We start from the raw sequence: 16,318 nt of genomic DNA, 5'->3' as shown, positions 1-16,318 counted from the left end.
TTAGGTTTGTGATAATTAGGTGTGGTTGGTTTGAGAATGAAGACAAATATATAATTACATGTGTTTACTAAAGTAATAAAAGTGTTGTCAAAAGGATCTTTTATTTTGGTTTCTCGAGTCAACCAAATGCAAACTTTTCCACCACCAGAAAACACAGAAATTTGAAATCGAGTTTAATGACGATACAGTTACATTGTAAAAGAAGGTTTGAGCAATGTAAACATGTTTTTTTTTGTCATGTCCAAAGTAAAAATATTACAATATGACACCACTGCGATGGTCATGTTACACTACCAATGTCACTGTCTAGTGATATAACATCAGTTTTGACACATCACAAAATTTTATTTTAATTTTTTTTAAATTAAAAATAAATAAATAAAAAGTTAAAAAAATAATGATACGACACATACACTTTTTTAACATCGTTAATTCAATATTAACGAAAAGAACCTTACTGTATCCAGTTTTTCAAAATAAAATCAAATTAAGACAGATAAAAAAAAAGAAAATCGATTTGAGATTTCTTAATAAAAATGGAAATGAATGACCTGATTTAACCATACATATGTATTTAAATTGGTGGGTACTCCCACCCTTATACACAATTAATGTATATTGTTTATGAAACCCTTTATCCCAATATATTAATATTATTTCCAGAATTCATTTCTGCAGCCTATTATTGTGTCCTCTATTATTGTGTCCTCCCTAGTTTCCAATCTCGATAATAGGACTGATATTACATATACAAACGTTCAAATAATTTGGAACAAGTATTTGATAGCCTATCCGAGACTTCAATAAAAAGAGAGACTCCAAAATATAACAATTGATTTATAGTGAATAATATTCAATGGGTCTTGTCTGTATATGCTTACTTTATATCCAATGCTATATTGTTGGTCCATTTAATGTCACCGATGTCTTCACGTCATCACTCTTGTTTTAGTCTAACTCTTGGGATTGTGCATTTGTTGCATAGGGGCAGAATTCGTGTGGTTTTGTATTCCCACTTTAAGATTGGTATGCTTTGTTTAAAAGGATTTAAAATAAAAGGGTTTAACATATTTTTCACATGGTCAATCTCTTGTTGCAATTTGTTTCCATGCAAAAAGATTTTCTAAACTATATTGTCTGATATCTGTTAGCTACATACACTACTAAAAACATTAATATTTTTTACCAATTTTGTTTTGAAATTTTTTTTAGGTAATACTTACAAATTTTGTTAAGAAAAAAAATTGCAAAAAATTGCTACTAATTTTCTTGTAAAATATTTTGTATAAAACACTTTTCGCAATAAATTTTGTAGAAAATACTTACAAATTTTATAATTTTGTAGAAAATGATTATTCACGAAGGAATTATTTGTCAATTAAAATTCTTAGAAAAATGACAGAAAAAAGTATTTTCTTGTAAATTTTTTTAATAAATTTGAAAGAAAAATGATGTAATATAAAAATTTCTAGTAATAATTTATATGTCATAACATGTATATGCATCTTTTTCCAAAGTTTTAAAGCAATGAACAAAATATAAATATCAATCTGAGTATCTCGTAGTGATTTATACGCCATAACATGTATATGCATCTTTTTGCAAAGTATTAATGCAATTAACAAAATATAAATATCAATTTGAGTACGAGAAGGATGCTTTTATATTTTTTCTCCTCATCCATACCCATATTATTTGATTCCATATATTCCAAATGAAACCTACCTACATTATTTCTTTAGTTACGGTATGTTGATACAATATTCTAGTTTCTCTCTCTGCATGAGAATTGATCGAATATATGCAAATACATATATGTAAGCGAAAATGTAGACACTAGTATGTGCTAGAAACAATACATTTTTTTTCTGGAGATATATTTTTAAGATAACATCACCATCATAAACAAAAAATAAATATAAAAAAAATGTTGTAAAGAAACGTCATGAAGATGTTGCATTCTGCTTAATCTATGTTTCGAATCAAGAGCCTTGCTTAATTAGAGTAACTTTTAGTCGAAAGAGAGATGTCTCACCCAACAAAGGCAAAAAGCATGAAACAAATGCTTGCAGGCGTAGTGAGTCAAAACTCTAGTTCAGTGGATCATTTGTATGATGAAAAAATCTCAAATATGAAGTGCCTTTTATTATAAAGTGCATTCAGCCAAAATATGTATTTAGAAAGAAAAAAATCTTCGATCAATAATTTGTGATTTTATTTTTTGACAAAATTATTTAAAGTTATTTTACTTTATATTCTGTTACATTTTGTTATATAGATAGAGAAAGAAAATATATAAATAATATAAAATATCAAATTCTTTTTTTAACATATATCTTATATATCTCATATTTTTATGATTTTTACAAATTTTTAACGCTCATAATATCTCATATTATAATTATATGATCCCTAATATTTTATATTGTGATATGACTTTAAAAATTTCATAAGTTCGTCATATCAAACTCTCAATATCAAAATGCGGATGAAGCTAATGTTTATTTATATAATCCTTTTCTTTTTATGTTTTCTCTAGATAATTATTAACTATTGTAGTTTGATCGGTTAAAGTTGTAATAGATTGAAAAAAAATATTTTTAAATTCTTAACTAAAGATAAGACCGTCAATTTGTCTCGACATAGAGAATTACTTTTTTCTTAATAATCTTTAATTTCTTGAATTTAATGTAAGTAGATCCTATTAAGTTGACAAAAAATATGATTCAATAATATATACATTCTACTTGGCTATTTGAATATGACTATTCATGCAATGAGAACAAAAAAGAGAAAAAATTATTTAATGAACTTGGTGAAATTAGGGAAAAATAATTTAATGAACTTATTGAAACTAAAAAGTAAAGTGGTGAAGATTAACTCCACTAATATTATGTTATTATACATTTCTATCAATTTAACTTTATCTATTTCAAAAATACACAAAATATGATAATGCTTAGTTTTATTTTTTAAATTCATATTGTTAAATTTGGTTTCCTTCTATTTAAGTCTAATAGTATAAAAGTTAGAATAATTCTTAATATTACCTTTAAATCTAGACTAGTCAAAAAATTAATAGTTATGCAATCAACTATTTTATTATTCTTAAAAAAAATAATGTAACGTTCCATATTTTATTTTGTGAAAAATACGATGCAAAACTATATAATTTCATGTTACTAAGAGGTCTACTATTATCAAATCCTAGTTCTTGCAAACGTACAATACCTTCTAAGAATTTGATATTAAACGGAATTGTGATAGAGTAACATTGAATCAGTGAGGGATTCACCATGGAGTAGAGTGGAAAATATAAAAAAAATCTTGTAAAGAAACGTCATGAAGATGATGCATTCTGCTTAATCTCTATTTCGAATCAAGAGCCTTGCTTAATTAGAGTAATGAAAATGGGTGGATGATAACAAAAAAAGAGCAATGAACACCTGCCATGTGAAAACGAGACCAAAAATTCACTTATTTTTAAACAGCTATCAATAAGACATGAAATATGAATACTTACCAACTGTATCTAGAAATATATACCTTGTATATCATTATTAAACAACATATATGAAGGCTATTTAATGCAAACATAAAACAGGGGTATTTCAGACATGCATACAAGGTGACATGTTATGTACTTCCATGATTTGAAAACTTGAGCAAAATCTTGTCCTCAATAAAGTAGTAACCATTTGTACACACCAATTCTATATTATAGAACCATCTTCGTCTCCAGTAAGGATTAATATAGAGAGTTGCAACAATTACCAAAAATGTCGATGTGCAAGACACACCAAAACTTAACCAGAAAACAAACATATCAACGAAACCGCCATTGCCCCCATCAGTGTGAGATCTATTTGGTGAAATAGCATGTGGTTGTATATAAAGATTGCAACCTTTTGGCAATGGCGGTCCACAAAGAAAAGGATTATCTTCATAACTGCTTTCATCAAATGTAATAAACTGGCCTTTCCTTTCTGGTGTTTCACCACTTAAGTTATTATGTGCTACACTAAAGATGGCAATAAAGTGTAACCTATTTAGTTGAGGAGGAATTTGACCACTTAATTTGTTAAAAGAAAGATCCAAACTCTCTATTTGTACCAAATTGGAAAATGAAGCAGGAATTTGTCCAATAAAATCATTGTACGACAAGTTCAATGCTCTAATTCTTGTTAAGTTTCCAAATTCAGATGGAATATTCCCATTTAATTTGTTATTGGATAAATCAATTGCAGACATATTACCAAGGATATTCCCTTTGTAGGTGTAGGATGTTTTCTTTGTAGTGAAGTTCACCTTTTCTTCTGCATATGGAAATATCCACTCTCCTGGTCTGGGAAAACCATCATAAGAATTAAAATCACCATGAAGATTTAATGCATCAATGTTCTGGTCCTCAAAAGGCATTTTACCGAAGCAACTGGGTAACAACCCAGAAAGATTATTAGATGAAAGGTCTAGTATAAATAGTTCTTTCAACTGGCATACATGTTGTGGTATATGTCCTGAAAAGTTATTACCTTTCAATATGAGAATGTTCAATGATGAATTTTGAAGGTCCAATATCATGTCTTGAATTTTACTGGTTATTCTATTGTAACTAAGGTCAAGAATCACCAACGAAGATTTGCTGAATGTAGATTTGGACAAGCCAGTAAACTTATTATTGCTCATGTGGATGAATTTCACAGAAGAATTAGCAAAAGACGGTAAAAATCCAGAGAAATTATTTCCTGAGATGTCCAGATATCTCAGAGCTTCCAGTTCCACAAATCTTGTTGAAATAGATCCTCCCAGATGATTGTTTGACAATGAAAGCACTTTCAAAATTTGACAAATTTCCAAGCACACTTGGTAACTTTCCCATTAAATGATTATTGCTTAGATCCAATGCTATCAATGATTCCGCAGAAAAGCTATTTATACTTCCTGAAAGACTATTTTTGTCCAGACACAACTCTTCCAAGTTCTTCAAAGTCGATAAAGTAGGAAACACGGATCCATGTAGCTTATTATTTGAAAGTTTCAAAATTTTGAGCTCGTCGCCAGATATGTTCTTTGGTATTTCTCTTGACAAATTATTGTATGAAAGATCCAACGTATGCAATAAGTGCATTTGGCCGAAGTCACGAGGAATTGAACCTTGGATGTCATTTATAGACATGTCCAAAATTTGCAAATATGGAAAGATTGAACTGATGTTGCTGCCAAATATCTCACCAGTTATGATATTGTCAGACACATCAATATTCCTTATCTTGAGAAGAGGACGCGATGGTAACTTAAAATTATTGAAAGAGTAATTTCTCAGAATAATGTCGGTTAATTGTGTGTTATTTTCCAACAACCAGGAAGGAAATTCTCCTTCCAACCTCAAACTGCTAAAATCCAAAATAGTTATGTTATATTGGTAAAGAAGAAAATTGGGGAAAGGAATAGAATTTGTCTCTGTGGTTGAAGATAAACTAATTACTTGTAATTGAAATTTTGGAATCCAGATTTGCAAACGGGATTGTGAGTCCATAATGACTTTGTTGCCATCACCATAAATGAACTTAAGATTTGAATTATTGGCAAATGGTGTAAAAGAAATAGGCACCTCAAATTGGTTTCCTTGGAAATCAAAATATTCAAGTGAAGTAAGACTTGCAATGTTAGAAGCAAAATTTCCGAGAAAGTAATTATCAGATAATTCCAGTGTTCGAAGAGATGTCATGTTTACAAAAGACGAGGGAAGTAATCCTTCAAAGTGATTCTCGGATAGATCTAACTCTTCTAGCTTGTTCAGCATAAACCAATCTGAATTGAAATTTTGAGAATCAAATTCGTTATTTAGGCAACACAATGAAAACATATAAATATTTTAACAAACGTAAAAGAAAAAGTTGTATTGAGCAACATAAAAGGTTATTTAATCAGAACGTTACCAGCTGCAGGAAGTGTGGCATTTATGTCACATTCCGAAAGAGACAAAACTTTCAAAGAAGTCAAATCTCCAATACTTTGAAAAAAATCATTTTCCAGGTTAGAACTTCCATCCAATATCAAACGTTCTAGGTTTTTTAAATCCTGAAAATCTGCACAAAACGAAAAATGATACGAAGCTTAATGTAGCAGAAAGGAAATTAATTTACCAAGAAAAGTTGAGAAGTAATGGGTAGTACCTCGAGCAACAATTGCTCCTTTAAATTTATTATAACTCATAGAAAGCATCTTAATTGATGATAAAGTTGGCAGAGACTCCCTTAGCTTCTTTCCATCTATCACATTGTAATCTAAAGTAAGGACCTCCAATGTGCTTGTACTTTGTAAGCCTGCAAGATGTAAGGTGAATTAACTATAAATATGCAAATATATATGAACTTTGGCTAAGTAATCATGTCTCTTTCATAGGTAAATCATTAACTAAGTGCTTTAAATTTAATGTTCTTAAATACCTCCGTGGACAACAAAATTGTTGATTTGATTTGCACTTAGATCGAGATTCTTCAGACTGGTGAAAGTGGATAATCCTGCAAGAGATACATGACAAAGTAGAAGAGTGATGGTATCTGTCAATAAATTTTCCTATAAACCTTCTCAACACTTTTTATAATAAGTCAGTCTAATTAATGTTCAAATTTTGTCCTCCTTAATTGCTGATATTCACTTTTAGTTCTTTTATCTAACTTAGTCTAATCTAGTTTAATTTTTTTATAAATTCGTAAATGATTCTTAAGATATGTTCATTTTATTATTTTGAAACATGTGTAATATAAAAATTATTATTTTGGTTTTGGTATCTTTTAAATAGTAAATTTAAAAGAGATCAAATTTAAATAGTAAATTTAACATGACAGAAGAATATTTAGGAACCAAAAAGCAAATTAAAGGGATAGATAATATATTTAAGTATAACTTATTTTTTTATCGCTATAATAAAATTTCTTAAAAATTAGATAAATGATTATTTCTCAGTTTATAATTGTATTAATTTTTACACATTGACAACGCAAGAATTTAACAGAATGGATTATCGGAAATAAAATTATCAGTAAGAAAAATTTATCGATAACTTTTTTTTTACGCATAAACATAATAACTATTTATAGGAAAACAAAATCAATAAGAAAAAGATAAAACCATCCATAATTTATTTTCATAGAGTAGTAATACTTCTCATAAATCATAAATAGAAAAATGTGTTTTCGATTAAATTGATAGATACGTAGCGTGCAAATTGGTGATGGGTAAGAAATAAGGATATTCCTAATTACCTCATAAAATCCTAACAACATTACATTTTTCTATTTTAAAATATAAAATAATATAAGATAAATAAATAATGAAAATAAAAATATTATTATTTTATTAGATGTTTTAAGAATGTAAAAGGATTAAAGTATGGAGATATTACACATTTCAAAAACATAAAATCATATGAAATTTAGTTAATAGATTAAATCTAGAATAAATCATAAAATAATTTAAAATTAATACTAAAGGAATCACGTGTTCTTTTAAATAGCATATTTTTTTAGTTTCTCATAGATTTTACTACAACTTTTAGTTTCCACAATTTTCTCTAGCATCAATAGTTCTTTCTATTAAAATCTATGATACACAAATATGATATATGTATAAGATATAGGTATATGGTATGTCGATACATTAATTTAAAAAATAATAGAACACGACACGTGATATATGTATAATGAAAAATATAAAAATATTTTAAAAACATGAGAAATATATGATTATTCTTGTGTGAATTCAAATTAAAATCAAATATATTAAATATTTTCAACATAAAAATTCATAAGTCATTGTCATCGTAAAAACATTATTGATTTACATATTAGATACTTCAATGGTAAGTGTCGGTAAAGTATCATAAAGTGTAGAATACAAATATGTACCGAACACAATCATAACACAAAATGAAGTATCGATGTTGTTAAAAATATTTAATATAATTTAAAAAATAATTGATTAAAAGATTATCCTACTGCTACTCATGTTTTCATCAACTTTTAATTTCATAGGTAAATGTTATTTATGGTTAACAATTATATTTTTTAGTATGAATTAATATTTTATTTAATCAGACTTATTATAATCGATTCTTAAGTCTCTCTCTAGTACCTATAAATACCCCTTATTTGTATAAAAATAAACACACCTACAAACGTTAGAGCTCTTATAAGTGTTTGTATTCTTTTCTATATTATTTTTAAGATATTGGTATTTATAAAGTTCAAATATCTTTGCTGCATTGAATAATGTCTGCTCAACCCATTAGATATATGTTTCAAGGTTATTGTTGCTCTAATAATTATTATTTCATTATTTCATATTTTTATTATTAATAGTATTATTTATTTAATATTTTCAAACATATACATCATATACATCATAGATTAAAATAAATTAAGCCACTCTTACATAAAATAATAACTTTATAGTTTTTGTACACACTAAAAACGGTTTTAAAGACTAAAATAAAGATATAAAAATTTGCTCACATATTTATTCACCTCAACCAAATTAATTCTGTTTTATTAATACTAAAAATATATTAGACCCTAATATTAATACATGTTACGTAAAAATATGATCTTAGCTCGATTATCTCTTTAGCATCTCATCTTTTTTTATATTTGTATATAATTTTTTAAAATTAAATATGTTTCTAGTCTCTAAATTTTAGTTTAAAATTGTAATTTATCATTTATAGAAATTTTAACACATTTTAATCCTAAAATTTAAAAAATAATTGAAATAATTCTTTTAACTCAATTATATCAAATTTATTTTTTTTGTATCAAACACATTTTAGTTAACGTTAAAATGAGGAAAACATACCAAACAATAAACAACTCAAATTGAGTTAAAAGACTATTTCTACTTAAAAAAATATTTATCCCTAATCTTTATTAGTTAAACTAAATCAACTTATGCGCACGTGTCTTTGTCCACAATTATCTCAAAATAAGACCCAAAATCCAATACGTAGATATTGTGGCTTTTACTTTTGCATATTGAAAACTAGTTACCAAGACAAATAAAAAACACGCGTAAGAGAAATTTACGGAATTAAATATTCGTTTAAGTCTATATTTTATCTTGAGAATTTGATGTGGACTTAAACTTAATTGAAATACGGACTTATGAAATTTTAAGAGTTATATTATAATATGAAATAATAGGTATCATATAATTACATAAAGAAATATTATAATTTTGAATTTTTTTAAAGATTGTAAAAATATGAAAGATATAAGATATATGATAGATATAATAGATATGTTGCAAGAGAAACTTACTATTTTATTTTATTCATATAACTTCTTTTTCTATCTATTTATAATATATATATATATATATATATATATATATAAAATGCGACAAGATATAAAGTCACATCACTTTACATGATTTTTTCTGAAAATATAATCACAAAATTATTAATCTAAAAATTTTCTCTTGTCAAATGCAGATTTAGGCAAGATACAGACTTAAATGAGTGCGGATTTACACAAATGTTCATTGTATCAAATAACTAAACAATTTTATATATATATATATATATATATATATATATATATATATATATATATATATTAAATAAATGTACTGTAATTAATAATTAAAATTTAACTTATAAGTGTTAATTATTTAAATTAAAATATCATTGTATATTACATTTTTTTTAAATAATTACATTACACGAAAAATTTTAAATAATGATTAGTTTTAGTGACAAAATGTAATTAATCCAATTTAGGTACCGATTTATAAACTAAAAGCTACTAATAACTAAATTGGATTCTGAAGTGGCCACTATAGTGAATTGGTCACTAATATTAACTAATAAAGTTTTGTGGCTATCAAAGGAATTAGTCTCTAACATCTACTAATTTCGTTGGTAGCCAAAACTTTGGTAACTAATATTAGTGACCAATTTAAATACTAATTCAATAATAATCAATTTAGATATTATTTTAGTTACCAATAATTTTTAGTTTATAAATTAGAATCTAAATTGGTCACTAAAGTTTGTTACTAACACTACAAAAAAAAACGTGTTTTAGTGACCACCCATTTTGATCGCTAAATGACCAAAAATCGGTCACAAATCATTTAGCGATCGAAATAGAGACTAAAGAGAATTAGTGGCGAAAACCCTAATCACAAACCATTTAACGACCAAATATATATTTGGTCGCTAAATAGCCACCAAAATTATAATTGTTAATTGGTCGCTAAAAGAATTGGTCGCGTTTAACTTTTGGAGACCAATTTAGTCACAAAATTCCGTAGCTAATTCGGTGGCTAGTATTAAAAATATAGCGACTTTTTTTTTATTGCTAACGACAAAAAAAATATTATGATTTTAAACTAGTTTGATCACTTATTCGGTTACAAATGTAACAATTTTATAAAATTGTCAGTCATTTAAGAATTTTCTTGTAGTGTTAATTTATTACTTATCGTGACTATAATCGTGACATGTCATGGCTACAATCGTGACTGGACTATGATTTAGAAATGTATATTAAAAAAACATAGATATTAATACTCAATTACATCTATAATGGTGAATATATAATAAAAGATGTATTTTTTTTAAACATTTATCTTTCCGGAAAACAAAGAGAGGAAATGTTATACAAATAGACAAAATTATCTTTTAGAAAATAAGGATTTGCATAGTTCTAGTCGAAAAAAAAAACTATTTAGAAAATCATCCGAAAACTTTTTTATTTTTTGAAAATGAATTCGACAATGAATAAGTTCACTCCTCCATATTTTCAATCCCAATTAAAAAAAGATCAAATTATTCTTAAATGAAAAACTATTTGAAAATAATCTTGATTTTTAATTCTTAAAAAATCTTAATATTTTTTGGTATTTTTGACACAAAGTAAAGGAATGAAAATTATTTTTGAATATTTTTTATTTTTTAAAACGATTTTAACTTTTATTTTATTTTTCTTTAATATTTGAAGAAACTTTTATTTCACTTCTTTTATTTAGCACTTTTTTCAGAATTAATTTAACACTTACTTTTTTTTTTTATCTTTTAGAATCAATTTTATTCACTAAATTGGATGGTTAAAATTACTTATCTAATTATATTTGTTTTAGGAGACTTAGCTTGTATTTTATATTTAACATTAAAAATATTTATTTAAATTAATTTATTAAAATAATATTTGTAAGGATTAAAATGAATAATTTTTAGCTGAATAAACTACAATATAAATTTTTTTTAATTATGCAAAATAAATAAAAAATATATCTTATGTAAAAAAATGTAACAATATAGTGAAAAACAAATTGACATGAAGTACTAAAATAATCCATAAAAATACGATCTAGCAATTCTTTTGTTTGAATGACTCTTAAATCAAGGTGTTTGATTAATTTTATGACGATATTTAGTTTCATGTTTTCTCTTATTTCTCAAATGACTTATTTTCTTCACATTCAAAAGCATTTTTATTTACGAAAAAAGAAGATAATAAATAAGATTTTTTTTTGGTAAATATATTTTTAGTATTAAATTATGAATTAAAATTATATTTCCTTCTTATTTCAAAATAAATATCAATTTCATTTTATAAATGAATGTAAAACGTCTCTCTCCTTAGTATAAGTTTTTTTTTTTTAATTCTTTTTATAATTCTTTTTCTCCTTACCACAATTTGTTTTTTATCATAAGACGGAGTTAAAGGTGGACTTATAGATAATGGATATAAAAGTTGACAAAGAAATCATTTTCAATATGTACAATGTCACACAAAAGAGTTTTAATGTTTTTACATAAGTATTTGAAAAAGAAAAAAAAATTGTCAAACAACACATTTGTGGAAAAGAATGTTTTATAAATTTATTTATTAGTTTAAATTCATGTAACATTGAGTTTCTTTTCTATAATTTTTATTAAGAGAATGAAAATTAAGATTGATTGAATTGAAGAAAAAAGAGTTTAAAATAATAGAAAATAAGCAAAAATTGTTGTCCATTTGATTAATTTAATAGATACATTTTGTTCTATATATTTAAAAAATAGTTTATGAAATAATTTTAAAATAATTTGATATAAAATTAATCTTTAAAATATAAATCACACATACAATAAATTTTAAATTAAAATAAAAGCTTTATAAAATATTAATAAATAAAATGTTATATTTCAAAATAATAATATATTAAAAATATCTGACCGCTTATATATGAAAGTATTTTTTTGAATGTTGTAATTAGAGCTGTCAAAATGGGTTGGAACCTGCGAGTCGGGTTGGGTTGAAATTTTGTTACAAATTTCAATATAGATTGATTTTTGACCCGACTCAGATAGAACCCGACTCATGTGGATTGAACCCGTGGTGAGCCAACCTGCAGATAAAAAGGTCACACAATTGTTTTGTTTTTTTATTAAGTTGGACTTTACATTTGGGTCATGTTAGGTTGTTATCTTTAGCCAACACATATATAACTTGTATTTTTTTTTGTATTTTGATTGTATTAAAGTTTATTTAAATTTTAATTAGAAATATAATTTAGTTTTGACTGAAAAAAAATAAAAAATTGTATTTTTTTTTTAATTAAGTGAACCCGTGAGTCAACCCGTTTAACCCATTAATCTGTGGTGGGCTGGGCTGGGTTCGAATTTCTTTGGCTCACTAAAAAGTGAGACAGGTTGGGTTGCTCACTAAATCATCAACCCGTGATAAATTGAATTGGATTGGATCGGATTACCCGTTTTGACGACTCTAATTATAATAAAGTAATGGATAAAAATACTGACCGCTTATATCTAGTGCTCCTTCTGATTGATTGCCGCTTAAATCAAGAAACTTGAGATGTGAAAGACCCCTCAGAGATGAAACAAATCTGTTGCTCAATCTGTTTGAAGTCAGGTCTAGGTGTTGTAAATTGGTTGGCCATATAAATGTGTCATTCTCCGGTAAAAACAAATTTGTAAGAATCAACTTATCAGTACTCACCATGAATAAGGAACTGCATATGGAAAAAGAGTCAGATTATCTGAAAATATTTTTTGAATGTTGTAATAAAATAAACAAATATAATACCGACCGCTTATATTTAGGGATCCTTCTAAGTAATTGTAGCTTAAATCAAGATATTGGAGATGTGAAAGGTCCCTCAGAGATGAAAGAAATCTGTTGGTCAATCTATTATTCTGGAGGTGTAGCTCTTGTAAATTGGTTGGCCATTTAAATGTTTCATTCTCTGATAAAAACAAAATTGAAAACATCAACTTATCAGTACTCACTAATTAAGAATAAGGAGATGCATATATGCATATGTTGAAATGGAGTGATATTTGCTTTAAATAAAATACTATAAAATATTAATCACAACTAACCTTTCAAAGGCCTCAAAATACTACCAGACTTGTTCAAATCGTTCTCGTCTAAGTGAAGGACTTCCAGAGAACTCAATTTTGAAATATCTAACAATACATATTTCGATTATATAGAGTTGAATATATTTTATAATGAAAACAAGTGATAAAGATTTGTAATGTGGAAAGTATATATATGGCGCGTACTATAAATTGATTTCCAACTCAATTGACTGTTTATTAAATATAAAGAGTTGAGGGATGAGAGTCCACTAAGAGCAGAGCCAATATCAGTATGGTTGTTGGAGTTGTTCCAGGAGAGGTCAAGGACCTCAAGATTCTTGAATGATGAGCATAAAGCTGCAAAGAATATATCCTCCATTAATTAACAACTACTCAACTTTATTAATGAAATGGAAAAGTTACACACTATACCTTCAATGTTAAGATCCGAGTCCAATTGATTATAAGACAAATGGAGTTCCTTTAAAGATGTGAATCCCTCCAGGGATGGCAAGATGTCATTGGTCAAATAGTTCCAACTTAAGTCAATGACCTCTAGATTACTACGCAGTTTTGGTGACACTCTTTCAAAAGCTTATATATATGCACATCATGTATTCATTAAAACCAAAAGTTGTGAAAGAAGCCAACAATGTGAAAAAAAGTATAGTATAAGAAAATTAGAAGACCTTCATGCTAATAAGAAATATTATTGTTGTGATTTCTTAAAATAAATAAAATAGCTAATCTCACCGTGGGTTAATGAAGATGTATTGAAGCTGTTATATCTTAAATAAAGAGACTTAAGAGATGGAAGGCCATCCAAACAGGATAGAATGCCGGCAGCAGTGTCCAAATTGTTATGAATCATGTCAAGGAGCTCCAGATTTGGCAACTCTGGAAAATGAAGTTGAAATAATGAGTATTCCATAAAACATATACACAGATTCGTAGTTTTGAGTAAGCAAAGACCAATGAAGTTTTATTGAATAATACCTCCATTTCCCTCACAACCAACTATATTACTATCCTCCAAGTGGAGTTCCTTCAAATCTTTGAAGACAGAAAAATCAGAGTAATTTATATATTGTTCTGTTGACTTCCACCAGCCATAAGAAAGATAGAGTTGCGTCACTCTTCGTGTGGAGGAGTTGCAGTGCACTCCTTCCCATTCACAGCAATCCGTATGGACATTCCAATTGGCATTGTCGAAATGGGAACGTAAGCCCAAAAGAGCTTCTCTTTCTTCCTTCCTACATCCTTCAGAGCACAGAGCTTCCAATAAAAGGAAAATGAGGAAACACAATCTCACACCACTCTTCATTTCTCTCTTCATTGCATTGCATCAACTACTTTCTCTCCATCCCTTAAATAGACATGTCTCAATAATTATCCTATAACTAAAAGAAAATACATCAATTTATCAAATTTGAAACATAGTTTTTATGTTTAATAATTTTTAACTATCATAAATTTTAATTATAGTACAATTAATTTATTTTATTATGAGAAAATAACCAAGGGTAGTAGTGATCTTTAAAAAATGACACTAGATTGTTTTATTAATAAAAGTCCCTCTAAATAGATATTTATATTAATCAAGTTTTATTTTATAAGAATCACCATCTTTCTAAAACACTTTCTAAACATTTTTTCTCTTTCTCTTTATCTTTATGAGTTTTTTTTTTTTTTATTTGTTTGATGATCAAAGACCACCAATAAATTCATGGTGGTGAGGTCTATACTTCTGACCGATTAGAATCTCAAACAAAGTAGTTTAGTATTTTTTAGACACACGTAGTTTTAAGGTCCATGAATGTAACTTAAAATAGTTCAAAGTTGTTCAAAGTTTCATATCGAGTAGAGATAAAGTTAATTCACAATATATAAATGGATACAATTCTTACCTTAGAAGTTGGTTTTGTGATATTGAATTAGGTTTAAAGCTTACTTCCTAACATTATATAGAACTCTAAGGAGCAACTGTGAGTTAAAGGGTTGTTTAACCAAGGTAATGAGAGTTAGATATTTAAAAAGCTTTTGTTGAGATTGATGAATGAATCAATTGATGAATTTGCTGCTACGATAAATTTAATTTAACATGTAATGTGTTTTTTTTTATTGATGAGTATGATTCTTTGATATAGTAAATTTTGTTGGTGAAGAGTTAAAGTATAGGGGAAAGGAAAGTTAGATATTTAAATTGACAGTGCCTTCATATGAAATTGTGGTTTAATTGTGCATCGGGTTAATTGGATTCGATGTATGAAATGAATTTGTTGGTTGAGAATGTGAATCATATTAATAATTATGGAATGTTGTTTTGTGAAATTGTGAACCGAAGATGATTTTGTTTTAAGAATGAGTAAATTTGATTCAATTGATATCAAATGGTGTATTTTGCTCGTATAAAACCTAGTTTTTTGGGTTATTGGTGAGAACTTCTCTATGATACCTATGATACCTTTGATTGATTAAATTAGTACTTCTTGAATTAAGATATGATTATAATATAATTTTCTAAAATTTATTAAGTGAAGAACAGTTCAATAATAGTTAATTTGCCCAACTAAAACTTAGAGAAGAAATTCAAGCTTTTGGTGCAACGTCATCTATTAGTAATTTTAATTATAAAAAGTAGTTACATACTAAGCAGCTTATTACTAATTATTAAAACAAATAAAGTCTAAAAAAAATAAAAAAAGAATGAGTTGACGTCAACTAATAGGCCAAAACCAGCACCAAGTGGAATCCAAAATAGACATACTTCTACGATTATGCTATAACTAAAAATAAATTCATATCAATATATTATTCGTTATAAATTTAAAATATAATTTATACATTTAAAAATATTATTTATTACAAAATTTTAAAGATAGTGTAATTAATAAATTCAATTGATATTTATTTAGTTTTAATTATATAAAATAAATATGTATACAA

General features: G+C 26.6%; 1 pseudogene; it reads right to left on the bottom strand.

Annotated features, from left to right (window-relative positions):
- Window positions 1-3,636: 3,636 nt before the first annotated feature.
- LOC114184344 lies at window positions 3,637-14,226 on the bottom strand (annotated as a pseudogene).
- Window positions 14,227-16,318: the final 2,092 nt, after the last annotated feature.

The sequence above is a fragment of the Vigna unguiculata genome, chromosome 5 (genome assembly GCF_004118075.2).
Source record: "Vigna unguiculata cultivar IT97K-499-35 chromosome 5, ASM411807v1, whole genome shotgun sequence".
NCBI classification, from domain to species: Eukaryota; Viridiplantae; Streptophyta; class Magnoliopsida; order Fabales; family Fabaceae; genus Vigna; species Vigna unguiculata.
This window is presented reverse-complemented; position numbering and strand designations above follow the sequence as displayed.